Source organism: Miscanthus floridulus, chromosome 7 (genome assembly GCF_019320115.1).
Source record: "Miscanthus floridulus cultivar M001 chromosome 7, ASM1932011v1, whole genome shotgun sequence".
NCBI lineage: Eukaryota > Viridiplantae > Streptophyta > Magnoliopsida > Poales > Poaceae > Miscanthus > Miscanthus floridulus.
The window spans coordinates 11169743-11182154 of NC_089586.1; the positions used below are offsets into that span (position 1 = coordinate 11169743).

The 12412-nt window shown below is 51.3% G+C and overlaps 1 non-coding gene across 1 annotated transcript; it reads right to left on the reverse strand.

The window, feature by feature from the left end:
- Positions 1–11634: 11634 nt before the first annotated feature.
- Positions 11635–11716, reverse strand: LOC136468224 (small nucleolar RNA Z196/R39/R59 family). The gene has a single exon (XR_010761757.1). It is a non-coding gene; the product is annotated as a small nucleolar RNA Z196/R39/R59 family (small nucleolar RNA).
- Between the last annotated feature and the right edge of the window lie 696 nt (positions 11717–12412).

Consider the following 12412-nt stretch of genomic DNA (forward strand, 5'->3'; position numbering starts at 1 on the left):
GGCCTCCATCATCCTGTGACTCATCGATCTTGAGCGGCAGTCATCGCCATCGCGCGGCCCTCCCTCATCCTCGCTCATCGGGCAGGCACCCGGTGCTGGTGTTCTACCACGGCGGCGTGTTCGTGATCGAGTCGGCGTTCACGGCGCTGTACCACGATACCTGAACGGGGTGACGATGAAGGCGTGCGTGGTGGCGGTGTCCGTGGAGTACCGCCTAGCGCCGGAGCACCGGCTGCCAACGGCGTACGATGACTCGTGGCAGACGCTCAACTTTGTGGCCCAGAACGCCGCGTCCGGGCTGGAGCCGTGGCTGCGGGACCGTGCCAACCTGTCCTGGCTCTTCGATGCCGTGGACAGCGCCGGCGCCAACATCGCGCACTACATGGCCATGCATGCAGAGGGCACGGAGGAGGGTGGGCGGCGGCTGGACGGCGGCGCAGCCAGCACGGGGTCCTGCTCCTAGACCCTTACTTCTGGGGGAAGCTTCCGGTGGCTGGGGAGATGACGGACCCGGCGAGGCAGCACCAATATGAGGCGACATGGTCCTTCATCTGCGATGGGCGGTATGGCATCGATGACCAGTGGGGGGACCCGCTATCGATGCCGGCGTTGCAATGGCGGAAGTGGGCGTGCTCGCACATGGCGGTCACATCGTTGGGCCCCAGTGTTTTCTGCCACCTCCAGTGTTTGGAGCTGATACAAGTACGTCATCGATTCCATCTCAGCCATAGCAAATGTGATTCATCGCTTCTCATACTCTTTGTTTATTTGTAGAATTAAGTCTATTGTACAAGTGCAGATACTAAATAATTTTGTGCCAGCTCCGACCTGATATAAGTACGTCGACGACTCCATCTCAACAATAGCAAAGGCGATTCATCTATTCTCATGCCTTGTGATTACTAGCTCGCTACCTGATAATAAACGTAACATTATCTTTAAAATAAACAAGTGAGATCAACTGTTCATTTTCTAGAAAATACACTACGTGAAAAACAGTTTATAGCAACGGGGCTTTTTTTTAGGGGCGGCTGGCATTGGAGCAGCCCCTACAGTGGCGTGCTCGGGCTCCGGTACAGCAGCCGCCCCTATAAATAGCACAGTAGGGGTGACTGGTAATATGAGCCGCCCCTACAAATGCGTCGATTCGTAGGGGCGGCTGGTATGTATAGCCGCCCCTGCTGTGTCCATTTGTAGAGGCGGCTGAATCACCAGCCACCCCAACAAATGCCCGCTGTATATATAGCAGCCACCTTCTTCCACCTCTCATGGGCTCGACACAAAAAATATCTTCCTCCTCTCTTCCACTTCTCATGTTGCCTCCTCGTCTCCACCGCTTCTTTCTCCCCCAACGGCGACTCCTCTTGCTCCATCCGTACCAGGCCACATCGGTCGGCGACCGGCCCTATCAGCACGGTCGCCCTAGGCGCATGCGATGCCGACAACCTGGAGAGGAGACCCTAGTGCCACAGCTGCTGCTCCGCCCCTCCCGACATGACCAAGCCCTCGCGCAGCGACACGGATGACGACCGGCCCCAGCAGCGCGGCTGTCCCAACGCATGCGACGCTGGCCGCCCCGACGGCGTGGCCCCAGTGCCATCGCTGCTGCTCCGCCCCTCCCGACACGAGCAAGCCCTAGCGCGGCGGCACAGATGCGGCCGTCCCGGTGCGAGAGGCCTCAGTCGCGACCAGCCCTAGGTGAGGGTGTGTTGTCTCCTTTGTTCCTCTCCCCTTCCCTCGCCGATGCCGGGGACAAGCGATTTGTTGATGGAGATGACTATTGGAACGAGGGTCAGGCCACCACAATGAGTTTCTTTGAGGTTTGGTTCTACTGCCCCTTTGTCCTTCTTTCTTGTCGCAAGCAAAGAGATAACAAGCACGCTCAATGTTTGTTCAATCCAATTTAGCCAAGTTGCAGACCACTCAAATGTTGGAAATTATGAGGATGTTTATTTTGTCCTAAATTTTGTGCTGCAGCTTCGATCAACTAACTTGCTTTGGATATCAGTTTTGCCTTGCTAATATCGTAGAGTTAATGAAAGGGATACCTTGTCCATGCTACCAGCTTGCAACTAATTTTAGTTGGGGATTCTCTGTAGTTTTCGATTACTGTCATGCTTCTATTGTCTAGAAAAAGTCTTAATTTTATTTGTAAAATCTTTGGAGTAATCTATCCTTGAAATTGAACTATATTAATGCACCCTTCTTTTTCTTTTAGATGCGATCCGGTGATTTCCATGTTTCTCTTTTGTAACCACTATTGTACCAAGGTGATCTGGGTTTTATTTAATTTTTTATTCCCTTTCAATAGTTGTGTATGCAATTCTAATGTTCTTCATGTATATGAGCGGGCATGTTTCCTATATCAGAAAATACAGAGCAACACGCAGTAGAAGATATTCTTCAAGATTTGCCAAACTTGATTGCTTCATCTTGAATTTATGTTGCCAATTCTCTGGCCGGACACAAAACTAATATTGTTGGACCTTCACTTGAATTATGCTTTATGCGCTCCACAAGAATAAACCCTGGGAGAAGATAGGCCAATGTTTTAGATGAACAACCTGTCTTTGCCACAACTACTATATCGTGACCCTTTATACCAGTTGGAGATGACTGAGCATAGATACAATTTCCCTAAAGCAATATGCTAGATATTCATTTGGTATGTCATTCCTATCAGATTGTTCAAGCATCTTTGTTGAGCATGGACATTAATTAATTTAGAGTTGCTGTAGAGAGGCCTAAAAGGCATTCATTTCTGGTAGATTAGTTTGCACAGCAATCAGAAAGAAAAATATTAGGCCTGCCCTTGTTTCAATCATAGGGTCAGGTGACCTTTCCATTCCATCTTACAAGAAGTTCAGGGCATCTGTGTCAGCTTCGCTTTTTTCCCATGTGTTCTCAGTTTTCACGGTATTAGTTGGTCCTCATGGATGTGAAGCTAAATAATTATGTTCTGTATATAGACCCAGTATAGAATTATCAATGCCTACCTACATTGTCCATGCCTGATATTCTGTTTTGTTTTACTCTTTCTGCTACTACCATGAATTGAATGAGATTTAGATTTGAACGCATAAATGAGTCCTCCTACACGGATTCGTGGACTGGATGCTTTATGGATTAAATTTCACTTTAACATTGGTATTTAATTTTACAGTATTATTATCTTATCGTGTGATCCGTGTATTTTTAGTATAAAATGTTAGCTATCCCGTAGCAACGCACGGACACGCTACCTACTAAAGCATATAAAATCCGACCTCTATACCCGCGTGGGAGATATACAGCCAATAATGCAAACCCCTGCTATGTGCTATCTGATGCAAATCCATTTATATGCACACTGCTCAGGAACACGCGCGCATGCAAGCTCTGTCTAGATACACCACTGTACCAGCAGGTAGCTAGAATTATTGTCCATAAGTAGTATAGATAGCCTTCAGACGATACATGGATGGAGCCATCTAGAGCCCTAGCCGACGACGGGGGTGAGGGCCACCTTCAGATTGTAGTCTTGGTAGACGAAGAGGCGGACGCGCTTGTCGTCGTAGTCCGGCGGCACCTGCGTGCCGACCACCAGCACCGGGATCTGCACGTCCGGCCTGTCCTTGTGGATCATGTCATGCGCGTAGTGCCCCGGCGATCCCACCAGCTCCGGCCATGACGTCTTCAGGTCGTCGTCGGACCCCTGCCCCTGCGCCTCCATGTGTCTCTCTCAGTCTGTCTTCAGGTAGCTGCTGTGTCTGCGCTTGTAGCGAGCTCCAGATGCTTGCTTTTGCTGTATATACAGGCCATGCGGCCAAGGCCCTGCAATAATCTGCATGCATGCCTCGATCTTGTCCATACATGCATGGGATTAACCAGCAGCTACATCGCGTTAATCGCCGTCGCTGGGGTTAACACGAAGCCACATCTATCACGTCTCCACGGCATTGCGCATTGGTTGCATTGGGAACTTCGATGAGCTTCGTCGCATGCATCGCCCGCGTTTGGTCGCATGCAGGCATGCACTCCACGTCTCCACGTGTACGCACCTTAGCTTGTTTTCCATTGGCTCCTGCCTTGCTTGATGACGATGTTTTCCAGGTGGTACATAGCTAGCAAACGAATATGTATAACTTCTGGATATAGACAAAAGCCGGCCGGAATTAGTCAGCACGTACAACTATACTCATCCGCGTGTCTTTCTTTTCAGAGAGACCCATGCATTGTTTCCAGTGACAGGCTAACGGCCCGTTAGGCAGAGCTCCGGCTACGGTTAAAACAGTTTCAGCCATGAATTTATCCGTAGAGCAGATTCACCTGAGGAGCTAAATCAGTTCTTTTTTTTTAACCGTTTGATAAAACAGTTTCTCCGGACTCCAGGTAGTCTAAAAGGTTGAAATGTCCATAATACCTTTTTTCTTTTCTTTTCTCTTTCTTTTTTTTCTTTTTTCCTTATTGTTTCTTCCCTTATTCTCTCCTCGCTTCTTCTCTGCCCCAGACTGCACGCCTTGGCCTTATCGCCCCCATCTCAACCGCCCTTCTTTTTTTTCCTTTTTTTCTTTCTTTCTTTCTTTCTTTCTTTCTTTATTTTCTTCCTTTTCTGTTCTCTGTTATCCTCTTCACATCACCGCGTCCGTTCAACGCAGTACGCAGCGCCCCGCCGCCAAGCCCCGCGTTCGTCGGCCACCGGGTGACTCCGCCCCGCCCCCCAGCCACTCCGTCGCTTGCACCTGTGCTCGCCCGGCGCTCAGCACGCCCGGTAGTCCGGCAGCTCCGCGTCCGACGGGGCCGCCCACCCCCATCGGCCTTGCGGCTCGCGCACGTAGCACCGGCGGACTCGCGCCCTCGCGGTGGCGGCGGCCTGGAGACCGGGCGGCGCCGGCGACCCCGCGCCCGCACGGCTCGGTGGGGGCAAATCTGCCCATTGCCCTGCGCTGGACCCACGGCACCTTGCGGAGCCGGTTGAAGCTAGTTTTTCTGGCTCCGGTTCTCTCTCTCCTCTCCTCTCAGCGGGTTTACCGTGGCTCCCGGCGCGGAGCGGAGCCGTTTTCTCTCGTTTGGCTGACGAAGCAGCGAAACTGCTCCCGGAGCTGGTCCAGGAGCCATACCAAACAGTCTCTAAGGCCGGCTCTGATCCCAAATAAAATGCTGCAAGGTACAGTTTGGTTCTCATCAAAACTGAGACAAGCATTGTCTGGAGAATTATTGGAATTAGCTAGGATCCCACAATTCAACTTGTAGGTTGAAGATGAGCATCATCGCTGGCCTCGCTATAAAATCAGCGCCATCATTTCACATAAAAACATGTATTTTTTATTTCATAAAAGCCGCCTCTGGTCCCAAATTCTGTTACCAATAATGGAATATATATAGTATCTGCTAGTTTACGCAAAGAGAAACAACCCAGAGCTCAAATAAATCTCATAGCAGAATGTGTTTTTCACTGTTTTCCAAAGATAAAGTTTTATTTTTTTTATAAAAAGAAGTACTGTAGAAATAATTTGTAGGATTGACTAGAATTTCTGGGACGGTTTTCCCAACCGGCAACCTGTACTTAGGGTATAGAGAAATCAACATTTCTTAAGAAGGGGGTGGGGGTATGTTGTACAGTTTCCTCAGAATTTGAAGAACAAAGCACACAATTGTAAGAAGGGAGATGCATGCATGTGTTTCCTCCTCAAAATGTTATGGGTACTTGGTCTGTCATGAGTGAGCAACCAGAAGAAGATAGTGAGACGACAGAACTTATTGCACTAGCGGACCAAACATCATCGAGGAGGCAGGCAGGTCACGCGGTGGGTATTGGCGGTTTGGGTGGTTATACAGGCTTAGCTCCGATTTTAGGGCGTGGAACAAGTCCTTTCCGTAGGAAATTACAAGGTTCCATTTGTAATGGAGTAAAATTTTCTGGTATCTGTTTTTCTTGTGTAAAATGAACTAATTCTTATAAAATTTCTATGTAACTCCTGTGAAATTAATGCATTCCAAAGGAGCCCTTTTAAGCTGAAATAGGAACATTGAGTATATAAATAGGGATAGGAGTGCACTGTGAATAATATAAATGGACCGTATAAACCGCCGCCCATGCATCACTACGGGGAACGGGAACTTTGTCCTGTGCCTAGGGCACATGGCAAAGCCACTAAAACACTCGGCAAACCCTTTGCCGAGTGGCACTCGACAAATGGCACACGACAAAAATTCTACCGGCAAACTAACTTTGCCGAGTGTTTTTAGGGACAAAAAAAACACTCGGCAAGCAAATTTTCAGAAAAAATAAAAAAAACCAAGCCGCCGACTTCTCCTCCCTCTCGCCGCGCCACCACCACGCCCCACCATGTCGCACCACCACCACGCCGCACCACCTTCACGTCGTGCCGCCACCACGCTGCGCCACCATGCCCAAGCCGCCACCACGCCCAGGCTGCCGCAACAGCCACGCCCGCCACCACCACCACGCCCATCCCTGCCGGATCTGGAGAGGGAGGGCCGGGAGGGGGGCAGCGCCGTCGGATCCGGGAGAGGGAGGGCCGGGAGGGGGTAGCGCCATCGGATCCGGGAGGGGAGCGGCGCCGTCGGATCCTGGAGAGGGAGGGCTGGGAGGGGGTCCGGGAGAGGGAGGGCCAGGAGGGGGGCGGCGCCGTCGGATCTGGGAGAGGGAGGGCCGTGAGGGGGGCGGCGCCGCGGGATCCGGGAGAGGGAGGGCTGGGAGGGTGGGGGCCGTCGGATCCAGGAGAGGGAGGGCCGGGAGGGGGGTGGCGCTACCGGTTCCGGGAGAGGAAGGAGGGTCGGGAGGGGGAGGCGCCGGATCTAGTGTGGGGAGGGTGGGGCCAAGCCGGAGAGGTAGGGGAGGCGGGCGCGGCGGAGAGGGAGGATGAGGGGGCGTGGTGGAGAGGGAGGGTGGATGGAGGGGAGGGGGGGCGCCGGCGCCGGAGAGGGAGGGGAGTGGCTTGCCAGCGAGGGAGGAGGGAGGAGGGGAGGGAGGGAGGGGGCGGCCGCGGGAGAAGAAGAAGGGTGAGGGGAGGGGCGCGCGCCGGGGAATTTAATAGGATTTTGTCCTTTGCCGAGTGTCCTAGATCTGGGCACTCGGCAAAGTTTTTTTTTTATTTTTTTTCTTTACCTTCTTTTCCAGAAAAAAGATTTTATTCCTTTGCCGAGTGTCTTAGATCAGGGCACTCAGCAAAGTTTTTTTTTCATTTTTTTTCTTCTCCTTCTTTCCCAGAAAAAAGATTTTATTTCTTTGTCGAGTGTAAAAAAAGAAAACACTCGGCAAACCCCACTTTGCCGAGTGTTTTTTTTACACTCGGCAAACCTCCTCTTTGCCGAGTGTTTTCAGCGCAGCACTAGGCAAAGAACTTGTTCGCCGAGTGTCCGAGGGAATACACTCGTCAAACAAAAAAACACTCGGTAAATTTGATGTTTCCGATAATGCACACTACTACACAAACTTTACTGGAGGCGGGCGTTTTCAGTTTCCCGCGGCGGGCAAAACCTTCCGCCGCGGCCTAGAGGCCACGGTAAATCGTGACTTAACCGCGGCGGGCAAGTAAGGTGTCCTGCCACGGTAAACCCTTTTCCCGCAGCGGGCGCCTCGGTGGCCAGCCTCGCTGGCCGGCCACCGGTTAACCGTGGCGGGCAAAAGAGGTGCCCGCCACGGAGCCCATTTTGGCCACGCTACGCAAATTGATTCCTGTAGTAGTGGCATTATTTCGTGTTTATTTATAATTATCTTCCTTGCATACATAGTCCTGACCTGATGGACTGCACTGTGCCGAAATAAACTGCCGCTGTGATGCGGCGTTCTGAGCTAGCCAACGACGGCAGTCTTGACGACGACGCTCCCGTAGTCTCTGAAGATGATGATAACGCGCTTGGAGTTGTAGTCCGGCGGCAGAGGGGTGGTGTCACTGTAGAAGGCAGTCGACACGTCGGGCCGGTCGCTGTTGATCTTGAATGACGCGTTCAGCGTCACCCATCCCACCACCTCCGGCCACGACGTCTTCAAGTCCTCGTCGTCGCTCGCCGCAGCAGCGGCCGCGGCGGCCGGGGTAAGGACGACTCTGCCCATATTTTTTTTAAAGCGTGCATTTGCACGTGCTTCATTAAGGCAAGTGGGAAAAGTTACAACGCCTGTGGTCTGTGATGGCGAGATGCCGCAGGAAGCCAACAGAACGAACGCAGACAGAGATCACCGGCTTGAACGGTGGCGCTAAAGGGATGTACTAAGAGATAAACAAATTACGTGAGCAGCGACGAGAAGGTCGGCAACCCGGCGGCAATGCAGGCGTCAGCTTCCTCACGGATTACGGCGATGACCTGAGCCGTCGTTGCGTTCTTTCCAAATGATCCAAGAGACCAGCAGGACAAGGGAGTCGAAGCCTACTGGAATCTCGCTTTTTTCTGTGTGTGCGAAAATACAAATACCGTCACAAATTTTTTTTTCTGATGGTGTACCTTCAGAAAAATACACACAAAAATATAATGACAGAAAAATCAAATTTTTCTGTGGGTTCATCGTCAAAAACAATTTTTCTATGAGTCTCACATACATAGAAAAATTGTGTTCATCCAGATTAAAACTAATTTTTCTATGTGTTAATCCACACAGAAAAAGAAATAAACGCACAAAAAAACACATGTTTTTTTCTGTCGGTCTAGGTGACTCACAGAAAAATTCATTTTGCCCAGATTAAAAATAATATTTCTGTGTAGCCAGCCTCACAGGAAAAAAGAGTTAAACACACAAAAAATATATTTTAAAACAGTAACAACAGCATATTAAAATATATATTTTTCATACAGTAATTTTTGTGCATGACCAACAAGGTTTCATTCAAATAATACACAAATCAGTAGTTCATCATTAATGGAGTCAACACTTATGTCAAAAATAGAACCAGTCTGATCTATCAGCACATATATCATATATACAGATATGATATCTGGTCATCTACATGTTCAACATGAATACTACAATGAATTCACAAATATGGATATCTGGTCATATACAGAGGAGGAACCAGGCACCAAAGCAGAAGGGCTCCCACCACCTCCAGCTAGTGGCGGCACCACAGCACGACGGACTGGGCATTGGGCTGCGTTGGCAGCATGAGGGCGCAGGCCACAGGGGCATCGTGGTGTCGGGGGCTGAGGGGCGCCGCCGCTGGGATCGATTCCGTGGAAGGAGGCGTCATGGTCGCATCCTCGCATGAGGCTCTCAAGGTCAGGGGAGGCAGCGGGGAAGAAGAAAGAAACTGCTTCACCTTCTACTCCATCTCTACCTGTGAGAATATTACAAAGGCACTAATTAGTGGGGTCATTCCATTGGTATGCATTATTATCTATTGCGCAGATTTTTTCTAGAGTTTTTATTCAAACATTTGACTGGTGACAGACAGGGAGCCAAATGTCTAAGATCCACTTATGTGGTCAGTAGAGATAACCTAGTCCATAGCAAATAATTTGTAAGCCTCTGATGAAAACTTGTCACTCAGAATCAAAGTTTCAGTTTAAATATATAAATTGCTTATCTAATGCCAGCTAATCAAGAACATCTTATTTGGCGAAAATGTTAAATGCCATAGCCATACCTTGGGAGTCGACAGCGAGGAGAACATCTTATTTGGCATCCCAACAGAAGTAACCTAAAAGCTGGCATCAATGCTGGACTGCTGCATCAATGAAACAAAGCGCGTAAGTGGAGAGCAAACAGAGAAGAATGGAAGACAGGAATACTCAGAAGTCCTAGACTGATTAATTCTCGTGACAGTACAGTGCATGCAAACTACACTTGGAGAATAAGAAGTCCTAGACTGATTAACAATAAGATTGTAAGGAATACTGAGTACTATGAAGAAACACTTATTAGTTCACCAACGTATATCTTGACATATCACCTTGAAGGAAAAAAAGGATAGCTTGATTTATGAGTCAATTCCTTATCTTTAGAAGGTAAACATCGATTTTTCTACAGATGGTTATATAAAAGTAGTTGTTGACACTAAAATTGCTCATTAATAATTGATCAAACATAAAAGAGGGCTTTGCAATCTTTATTCAATGTATCTCTTCCCTTATTTGAGTATGCCTTCCAATGCTCATGTATTCTGATCAATGATACTTTATACTAAGATCTATGAAAGTTTGCATCAGCTAACAATTGGCCAAAGATGCATGAGTTAACCACAAGGAACTACAAAAAGGTAGCTCATTAAGTCATTTGCACAACAAAAATGTAGTTGTTGTATGTGGACCTACTAGACTTCCCATACATTTCTAACAAAAATGTAGTTGCATTTGATTTCCCAATATTCTTAGAAGGGCTACCATGTTTCGAGACACACAATCACAAAGAATGACTACAACACTACTACAGAATATTTATTCGTGTCGGGCATTTTGGGTTTCCCGCGGCGGGCAAACCGGTCCGCCGCCGCCGAAAGGCCACGGTAAATCGTGGCTTCCCGCGGCGGACAGCTTTGCCCGCCGTGGTTAATCGTTCAGGAAAAACAAAAAAAAAGAAAAAAAAGCCCACACGGGCTTGGATCCGGGCCGCACTGAACCTAGATCCCGCCGCCGCCGTCGATTGGATCCGCCGCAGCTCCAACCCGCCGCACCGCCGGAGGGAGAGGAAGGGCCGGGGTGGGCGCCACGCCCACCGGATCTGCGCCGCTGTCGATTGGGTGGGAGGGAGACGACGCCCCTCCGTGGATCCGTGCCATCGCGGTGGGTTGGGGCCCCTCCGTGGATCTATGCCGTCACGGCGGGTTGGCGCCGCCCCGCCGTGGATTCGCGCCGGACGGGCCACGCCGCTGCTCGCAACCGTGCGCGGAGGAGCACCCGTCGCCGCTGCTCGCCACCGTCATCGGGGATCTACAAGGGTGCGAGTGTGAGAGGGACAAGATCCACCATTGATCTGAGAGAGAAGAAAGAGGGCTCCACACCTTGCGCCGGATCCACCGCCGGGGCCTCCATGCCGGCGTCGGGGCCTCCACGCCGGCCGGAGGAGGGAGAGGAAGGGGCGCCGTCGGGGCCTCCACCGCCGGCCGAAGGAGGGAGAGGAAGGGGCGCCGTCGGGGCGGCCTGACCTGGAGCGCGTGGGGAGGAAGAGAGGCCGACTGCGCCTAAGTATACCTATATATACGTGTAGACGAATATCGGGCTAGCTTGGGCCTGATGGGCCTAGGCCTTTTCCGTGGTGGGCTTTTAACGTTGTCCGCCACGGTAAATTGATTTACCGTGGCGGACACCTTACGATGTCCGCCACGGTAAATAGGGTATTTACCGTGGCGAGCATCTTAATATGTCCGCCACGGTAAATCGATTTACCGTGGCGGACACCTTACGATGTCCGCCATGGTAAATAGGGTATTTACCGTGGCGGACATATTAAGATGCCCGCCACGGTAAATCGATTTGCCGTGGCGGGCAAAAGTGCCCGCTGCGGTAAATAAAAAATACCCGCCGCGGTAAATCGTGGGATTTACCGCAGCGGGCAAAAATAGGTGCCCGCCACGGAGTGCAAAAGTGCAACACTGCGCATATTCGTTTGTGTAGTAGTGCAAGTCAGATACCAAATGGCATTGACTACAACAAACTACACTAGAAAACATACTCTGAATGCAATAAAAACTAAATTTGCGGTGCAATCTCTGCCGAAAGATGGTGATTTTTGTTGCAATAATCATAGTGATTCACGAAATGGGAATTTGCATCACAGATTGCACATAAAAAATACAACAACCAACAACCACCACCACGCCCCGCCGTCGGCCACCACCACCACCACCGCAGCCACCGGCCGGATTCGGGAGAGGGAGGGCCGGATTTGGCCGGGTGAAGAAGGAGGAGGGGAGGGGCACCCGCTGGGGAAGAAGGGGGAGGGGAGGGGCGTCGGCGGGGGAGAAGAAGGGGGAGGGGAGGGCCGTCACCACCACCATGCCCCGCCACCGGCCACCACCGCCACCGCAGCCACCGGCCGGATCTAGGAGAGGGAGGGCCGAATCTGGCCAGGTGAAGAAGGGGGAGGCGAGGGGCACCCACCAGGGAAGAAGGGGGAGGGGAGGGGCGCCCGCCGGGGAAGAAGAAGGGAGAGGGGAGGGCCGCCGCCACCGCCACACCCCACCACCGGCCACCACCGTAGCCACCGGCCGGATCCGGGAGAGGGAGGGCCGGATCCGGCCAGGTGAAGAAGGGGGAGGGGAGGGGCACCCACCGGGGAAGAAGAAGGTGGAGGGGAGGGGAGCCGGCGGGGGAGAAGAAGGGGGAGGGCACGGATCTGCTCGGTCGTCGTCGGTGGCGACGGATCCGGATGCAGCCTCGCCTCGTCCTCGCGCCACCGGTGAGGGAGGGAGAGTAGAATCGCCGTAGTTGATGACAATGCGCGCGGCCACCAACGTGGAGGTGGTGCCGCTGGATCCAG